The following is a 9,556-nucleotide window of genomic DNA, read 5'->3' on the forward strand; positions in this document are numbered from 1 at the left end:
GTAAGGGGCATATACATGTTGACAATTTGCCGCACAGCCCTATGTGTTGACCTTTGAATAAAATAAAAGTGCATATCAACTTTCCATTCTAGGATATCAAATATTTTACGAAACTTTATAGTAAAAGTTGCAGAGTTTGAGGCGTAAAGGGATTTCCTATGGGATTTGCATTGTCTCTATTTACAGAAGTGCAACTTTCATGAGATAAACGTGACTCTTTTGTTACAAATATAGACCTCCAGAAGCGGTATTTATTTTAATAGTACTGACAGGTGCACTTTTATTCAATTGTTCAATGTTATAGGTGTAATCTCGTCAAAATGTTTAGTTTGATGTTTTCACAGTGTTTGATGTTGACACAGTGTTTCATAAACTGAAATTTTTGTTGGCCAATATTAGGAGCACATAATAGTCAATAAATAGACAAAATATTACATATGTAAGAAACATTATTTTTTGTCTACAGAAAAAAGAAATCACACATACACACCCACCCACCCACACATCCTTCCCTCCCCCCCCCCCCCCCCCCCACACACACACATTGTATACAAAAAATGAATATTTCACCTCTTAATTTGGCATGGAATTGCAATAATTTCAAATTCAATGGTGAAAAGTTCCTCAACTCAAGAAACATCAATTGGAACAAAGATAGCTCCGTCCTTTGTCGTTAGATTTATGAGAAAATTAGAGCAGCAAATTATCAACACTTCTCTTTAGCAACCTCCATCTTGGTTCTGATGCATTAAAGACATTGTAATGAAGTGGGATACTACTGAACTTTGTGTGCTATTTCAGCATGCTAACAAAACCAATCCCTCAATAAAATGCACTCATGAAATATTAGTATAGATTGTAGACAGTGGTAAATGAGACGGCGAAAAAAAGAAGAAGCTGGAAATCCGTTAACTACAGTAACTCCTGCCTCTACTTATACATGTTCTCCGTAGTGATTTTTTGGTTTCTTTTCTAATAAATTAGTTAAAACCATACATGTTTTGTAGATTTGTTTTTATGTAAGATGTGAGACGTATGACGTCTGTTTAATGTGTACGTCAAGCAAGTTTACTCGCTTAATTATGGATAGTAAAGAATAAGTATTACAGAAATGTATATGGAGACGAAATAAAAAAAAAACTTATTCGTCAAGCATTTTATTCCATTTCACAAATTAAGTGCCGCCAGAAAAAAAAAAGTTGACCTACTGCATACAAATAAAAAAAAAAAAAATAACTCATCGCAAAAATCATTTTAATCTTCACTTACAATTTTGTATTACTCCTGAAGTCGTCTCATTTTTTGTATAATACAGTATCTGCTTATTGGTACATTCCATGAAGATACAAAGGTAGATAATCTAACTAGGAAAATTGACACTGATTCATATAACAAATACAACGAAGAAGAAGAAAAAAAAAAAACAAACTATAAAATATCTGTTGAATGCTCTAAAACATATATCTATAGCAGTCATTATACTTCTGTCCCAAACATATCGATGTCCGTTCGATCAATGGATTAAACAATGATTACGAACAATCATTTAAAATCTAGAATGTATTCACAACCTGTGAGAAAACTCTTGTTTTTAAAACCAAAACATAAATTGATCAACACGATAAAGGTCGGAAACAACACAAACCTTGCAAAGGTCCTAATTCTTTAAAACGCAAGACGTATGCATTTCTTTTTTTTACAGGAACGCCAAAGGTATCAATTGTAAATACGATCAATATCAGGGAAAACACACTGGTGCTGACTTGTATGGCATTTGGCGGTGTCCCAGACAATTATACTTACGAATGGGAACACAGAACAGATGCCGATGATCATATACGTTTCCTACCATCAAAACCTACGATCAGAATAAAGAATGACCCAATTCAAAGCATTGGTTTATATTTTTGCACTGTGTTCGGTAGTGTTGACTCAATAACAACGACTGATTCGCAAAGTGCTGTATATCATCTTAATATATCAGGTGACATATGTAATAATTGTATATTTCTTTATATTCATGTTTACTTTTTTATTCCACTACAACCAATAACCCAGCCATTATACTCTATTCATTAGTATATGTCTAAAGAAAATATATACGTAAATACACAAGGATTAAATGTTCATATCATAATATAAAGCATAACACAGTAATATCAATTTAAGTGCGCATAATAATGTACAGACCTTTTCAGTATTTCAAATAAACTTATGTAAATCAAAGAAATTTCATGTCTTTTTAAATTTAAATGAGGATTACGTGTGTAGATAGAAGATACGTCGAAACTATTACAAGAGAAGAGATGTTAACATTGTATGTACTATTACAGAGACCTTTCATCTGATTCACATCGCCCTCGAGTAGGTTGTTTCACAAAAGTTTTGCATGCCGATTTTAATTATGTAAAGGACGATTACAGTATATTCTATAAAATATTGTCCTCTATTTTACAGAATGAACTGTTGGACGCTTATATCTTACTTCAAACATTGTTTAATATGTCAAAAAAAGTGCAAAAAACAAGCAAATACAAAAGTTTATTAGGATTCATTTTCATTAATTGTGTAACTAGTTTTGTTGATAAACTTTATTTATATCCCTTAAAATAGCTGTTCAACTTAAACAATAGACAACGAAAAATTGAAGGTACACTATATGCATAGCTACATGTACATGAAGACACAGTGCAAGTATATAATGGTTTTTGCGTTCGTTAAGACTACTTTTTATATTTTCCGTGGATACCTTCTGATGCGTTTGGTGTATCAAATTGGATAAAGACGGCGAACGTATATATTTAATGCAAAAAATAAAAAAATAAAACGAAAGAAGAAAGTGATGTTGTAAAATAGTGATTGTGTTGATTTAAACTCTGGATTGAAATCAAATGTGTATTCAGATATATCCGATTTCAATGTGAATAACGAAGAGGATATCAGCAAATAATGGCAAGTTTTATATATTTTTTAATATGTAGTCCTCTCCTATTACTTCCTTATTCCTTCGATGGTTTTATTTTTTATTAGGTGAACGAGAGAGAAAAACGAAAAACACAGGAGGCTTGAAGACAGGTTCACATTGCAAAAAAAAAAAAGGATTCAACCATGTCGAGTGCACAGCAATCGATTTTATTTCAAATACAACACTATCTAATATAAAGAATGAACTCAAATGAAAAGATAACAAGCGTAATCAATTCAAATTCTTTTGTTGTTAATCAGAATTTTCCATCATACATTATTTCAATGAGTTTTTAGAGAATTGTGCTCCAAATAGTACATCTTTTATTTGTAAACGTGAATAAATATAGTTATTATATCTAAAATCATCGCCATGGGATGGCCGGAGATCAATATATCAAATGCAATTAAACCTTTCCATAAACATTATTCACAATTTTCCCGTATGATGCAAGCCCCCTTTTTCTTTCCTCTTTCACCAAAATTTACCTCGACGAGGTTGTTTTCTTGACACGTTATTGTTTATCCAAACAAAACCACCTGAATATCCAATCCCTTTTTCTGTTTTTTTCCTTCAAGGTTCGTGTCGCTCTTTTACTCGCTTATTAGCGAATTGATGTACCTTGTGATTATTTTCGTGTAACCGAAATATAATTTGGCGCCCGATTTCCCTTTGCAAATAATTCTTTTTTTTTCTTTTAAAACAAAGCAATGCAAGTCTACATATCTCTGTTTCTGTGCTTAATGTATAAATATTGCATTCAATTAATTCTACATTTGAGGTCTAAAATTAAGTGAAGTGTTTGAAACTGTTGATAAATTAATTTGAAATAAACAAATGTAATTCGTATCTTGGTGTCATAGATAGTAAAAATACTTTTATTGACAACTCACCTCCCCTTTTCAATCAATTCAATGCAGGAGAGGGTTTTCTGTTTGAATTTATATAACACATGTACAAACTGTCTAAAACTTTTCAAACAAACATATGATATTATCTAGCACATACGTTTATTCAATTTCAATACATCGGTTTAAAAAAAATCACTACTAACAAAGTGCAAATGCAAGACCTGATTGATTTGTTTAAACTGTGGTAACGTGTTTCTTTCTTCTGCTTCCCATGTTCATCGTCATTAATAAGCGGAGTTTTGTAAATCAACACAGACACCTGAATATTATAAATACTGTTGTAGCCCTCTAGTTCATGAAGCAAGTTCTCGATTTGCATTTTGTACACATGGTTAGATTTAGGTTGTTAATTTATTCTTGATTAGCAATATTGTTTAAAGAACAATGTGTGGCTTGCACATCAACACTTAGTAAAACATTTACGTCAGATCAACGATTTCCTCCTAATTATAATAATACAATTATTTAACGTGTGGACCTTGTATTGCAGCATGATTTATTAAGCGTTAGCGTTTCACTATAATTGTAGGAAAAATGCTAGGAAGAATGCGAGCATACCAGATGTCGATTTGTATATCCAAAGACGAACATTGATAAATCATTTGCTTAAAGAAATACACAAAAGCAACAAAAAGAAAACTTATAACGATCGTTGTCAGCCAAATCGTAGCTATAAGAGACAACCCAAAACATAAAGAAACAGGCTGTGAAATAAGTACTGGCTGTGTTAAAATCAATTTGAAAGTGTTTTTTTCAAGAAACCGTCTTGTTGAGTGACGAAATTATTGTAATATGAATGTGACCTTAAATAAAATGTTTTTATGTAATTGTCATTTGTTCTTTCGTAGTAACTTTTTTTTTCATACGAAGAAACAAATTGTGTGAATTAATTTATCCTTTTTCAGTTCTTGGAACTATAGTTTACCTATAAGAATCAATTATGCTTCCTTGGGATGGTAATTCCTAAAACAGTTAAAGGTAACATAATGGTTTCTTACTGGTAAATGATAGTATAATCACTGAAATAAAGAACGGGTACAACAATAGAATGATGTCACAACAATGTTTTTATTAATGATATCATGACTTGGAAATAGTGTTCGTTTTTTTTTTGGAGAACGTGGCTTATTCTGTCAAGTGACGTTGCGCGTACGCGCAAGTGATGATACCCTTGAGGATATTAATTTGAGTGAGAGCGGTCAACTTATTTATTAAACAACTGCAAAACACAAAGCCAATCAATATCAAATCACGCTATACTATATTTTCCTCATGGATTTGGGATGTATAATAGTGAGTAAAAATATTTAATTACACAACATCTTTATAAAGTTCTAGCTAAAACCAAATTTGCTGTATCTACAAAATAGTTTACTTAAAAGCAAATCATCTACTATACTTTAATTTTAGCATATGAATTAGACAATAAAGGACCTACTATATATCCACACTCAGCTCAGACTACTTAGCTGATGATACTCTGGGGAATTTAAAGTCCACTAACAGCCCAGTGCTAGTTTTAAAAAAGCACTAGCATTTTTGTGCGTCTCAAATGTAATTACCTTCACCAGGAACGTACAAACCTGACATTTTGACTGGACGTACTTGTACATTTAGCACACCCAAACGGACCCCCCTTTTATGAAATGGGTTAAATCAGAAAAAGACATGCAGTGACCATATGTCTATTCCCAAGTCAACAGTGGGGGTACAAACTAGGAACGTTTTTCCTTGAAGATGATACTACATTTAATAAAACATACACCCATGCTGATATCCCTGACTATTGTTCATTTAGTATATATTCAGGTAATAATAGCGACAATGGGTTTTGCTTAATTTTGAAACCAATTGTTATTGATAAATAATACTTTAAAAGTTTGATGCAACAGAAGTTTCTTCAAAATATAAATTGTTCATTAATATATATTTTTTCTGTTACATCTACCACAGCTGTTCCACGTTTCGCATCCAACAACACTCCAGAGCACTATATAAACTTTAATCAGCCGAACGAATTTAAAGTTTATTATATAGCACATCCAATCGCAAATGTCACTGTATTAGAGGACAACAAGTATTTAAGAAGATGTGATATGTGTATATCAGTTAACAAAGCTACAGTTGCAGAAATTATTTATAATAAGCTTTTTGATGTTATTGGATATGAAATTAATATCAGAATATTCATTGAAAATCGATTGTACTTTAGCAACATAACAGTTGTGTTGCAAAATGATAGAGGATGGAGTAATTACACGATAAAAGTAAAAGTAGCAAGTAAGTTTATCTTATCCAATTGATTATTTTTGTTCTTTATGTTAATGCCGAAAATAAGGTCATGTCCGTCTGATATACCGTGAAAGTGGCATTTCATTTATCATTTCATAATTTATTTCATCATCTCTTTTGTTAAACCAAAATGACAAATGATAAATTAAACCAAAAGAAGTTTAAAAAATGCATACTTTTTCATAAAAAAGATTTGAACCTATAAAACAGACAGTGTCATTGTATCAATGCAAACTCAGATGTAAACTTGTGACTTCAATTTTGTGTTTCATTAATCTATAAGTCTGTTGATAAAAATATGATTATATTTGCATTTATTTTACAGTAAAGACAATTATTTTTCAAGCTATTTTCAGTTATTTCTTAGAATGACATGATTGTTTTGAATTGTCAATTGTCTATGACTAACATTTTCTAAGTAATAGTTTTGGATAGACAAATCCTCACCAATGAAATATATACAACAAAATATACTATTTCATTGTCTTACAATACTGACTATCAACATATTTGGATGAATGGATGTTTGAATTGCTTACTTTTAAAGTGCTTTTCCTATTTGTGATAGCAGATTTTTCGCATTCTATTTTCAATTCAACTACTTCATCTTTATATACCAAAAGAAATCTAATACGTTGGTTAGTAAATTGTGCAGTTTCATCTTACATCAATATTAGGTAACTGAATCTGCCTTGACAATTTCTTTCAACCAAGCTGATCATTCAATCCTTTCTATGCAAGTTTGCATCATCAAAAAATATACTATAGAACTAACAAGTCTCACTTACCAACACCTCTCCGTAGACACAAGGGCTACTAGATTCTTTGGAACTCCGACACCATATGGTTGCAATGACAAAATGGATGGTATCGGTATTCTATCTAGTCCTTCTTGTAGCTCTGTGAATTGGATGAACATTTTCAACTCCACCCCTCAGCTAAGACGCAGTCATGGTCATCGTCATTATACATCATCTACTATGCATGATGTCTCTAATCTGGTCTTCCATTTTTGCTAATGTGCATTGTCTAAATGCTATTTTGTTATTCCTTGTTGACATATTGTTTGTGTTATAGTGATTAAGAATTTTAACTGCTGTACCCCTATTTGACATTTTCACCTATTATGTCTGTTCGTTTTGTTCACACATTATTGTGAATGTAATGAACTTTTTTGAGTGAGAAGTTTAGCTAGCTATAAAACCAGGTTTAATCCACCATTTTCAAGATAAGGAAATGCCTGTTCCAAGCAAGAATATGACATTTGTTTTCCATTAGATTAAAGTGTTTGAGCTTTTGATTTTTTACCATTTGATAAGAGACTTTCCGATTTGAATTTTCCTTGGAGTTCGGTATTTTTTTTATCTAATGATCTGCTTCCATTTATACAAACACATTCGAAGTTAAACGCGAGAAAGAAGATGTTAATACTGTTTCCGAATGCATTAAGGCTACGAAGTCGTTGATACAAGTCAGAATTAAAAATCTGAAACTGGTATATAAATACCCAAGCGTGCAAAACCTCTGGTCTCCCTCCATGAAAAATATGTTGTTGTCACCGCAATTAATGCCCCAAAAATATTGCGTGTGTGTGTAAATCACATTACATAATTACACAAACTGCTTGATAAATGAATAAGGTATTAAAAATTTACTCGGAAACTCAACATAGACCCCCACGAAACTTACCGAAGAGGAAATCCCGGATAATCATAGATCTGTCCTTTGTTTCTTTTAAATTTCAACAATAGATAAAGATCTTTTAGAGTGTATAAAATCTAAGACTATATCATATTCCAATAGTATTGAGCTGTTACCTTTTTTCTACACTTTTCACAAGTATTCCCAATTCCAAAACTAAAGACAAATTAGAAAAGTGGGTCCTGCTTTGTTTCATAAAAAAGAATTGCCAACGTAGATACAAGTATCTTGTCTCAATGAGGGATAAATCATTATTTGTAAAACAAAAACCACTCTGGTTCAAACAATACCATATCTAAAACTGACATTACCAAGGTGTTTGTTTCCTTAATAGACAATGTATTTGTTACGTTTGGAGGATGTGTTTTGCAAATCAAAATCGACCTTCCTATGGGATCCGTATTTGCTCTTCTTGCCAATTTGTTCCCTTATTGATATTACATGTATGGAATTGTCTTAATACTGGCACCTCTTAGGAAGAATATAAAAAAAAACTTAGCAGTGTCCTTTATCTTAACTTTCCGATAAACAAAAGGTGTTCTTTCAGTAAATATTGAAAGATTTGGTGACTATGTTGAACGTTTCTATCTGATCGAACTTGAGATAAAGGATACAACAAATACAGTTAAGTCTGCATCATATCTTGACTTACATCTAGATATTGACAATAAAGGATCGGTTGAAAACAAATGAGATGATTTTAGCTTCCCAATTGTAAAATTCAAATTTTATATAGCAACATTCCAGCAGCACATGCATACGGACTTTATAACTCTCATTTGGTATGATGTTCACGGGCTTGTACTTCCTAAAAAGATTCCCTTGATAGAGAGTTGCTGCTCACAAGAAAGCTACCAAAGGGTTCTGAGTTGGGAAGTTGATATCATTCCTTCGTAAATTTTACGGAAACCATAACGAGTTGGTTGACTGTTATGAAATATTGGTTTTACAGATGACGACGGACATGTTGAACCTACAATACCGTCCCCTTAAACCCGAGTATGAACTAGCGAATTATAACAATAACGGCGTTTGCTTCTACATGGGGTTTACGACGGGTACCATTAATTGAGTAATGTCATAGTAAGACTTTTGCCGCCAATAATTAAGAATGTAGGCTGTAGAATATCATATCATTTATATGCCAAAATGAGGATATAGTATTTCACGGAAATACTGTTATTTAACTTCACACAAATCCTATTTATACCGTACAAATAATGTAAACATTATTTCATCTCTTTCGATAACCTATTTAGGACAGTATAAAGCTCCTGCACATATAACGGCCATTGCACTGGAGACAAAAATAATACTCAAATGGAGAGCTGATTTTGAAACCAGGATTGAAACAAATGTCTTCGTCGAATACTGTAAATATTTTGAATCTGAATGGAGTCAAGTTGCAACAGAAAACACATCTACAGCTGTAATTGATAGACTAGAATCTGATACAGTTTATTTTTTACGACTTTATATCAAGACTGTCACCGGTGAAAGTAGCAGAACAGATACAGTTATAGTTAAAACAGGTAAAACTATTAATAACTAAGAGCAAAATGACGGGTGTCTCATTTAGAGTAAGATCTTCTCATCCTTCTAGAGCACATGAGATTATGTCTGGTTTGGTAGGGTACGTGTTTCGTAGTATATCTTTTTTATATGTACTGTTTTGTAGACTGTTGTT

The sequence above is a fragment of the Mytilus californianus genome, unplaced genomic scaffold (assembly GCF_021869535.1).
Source record: "Mytilus californianus isolate M0D057914Y unplaced genomic scaffold, xbMytCali1.0.p SCAF_8, whole genome shotgun sequence".
Lineage (NCBI taxonomy): Eukaryota > Metazoa > Mollusca > Bivalvia > Mytilida > Mytilidae > Mytilus > Mytilus californianus.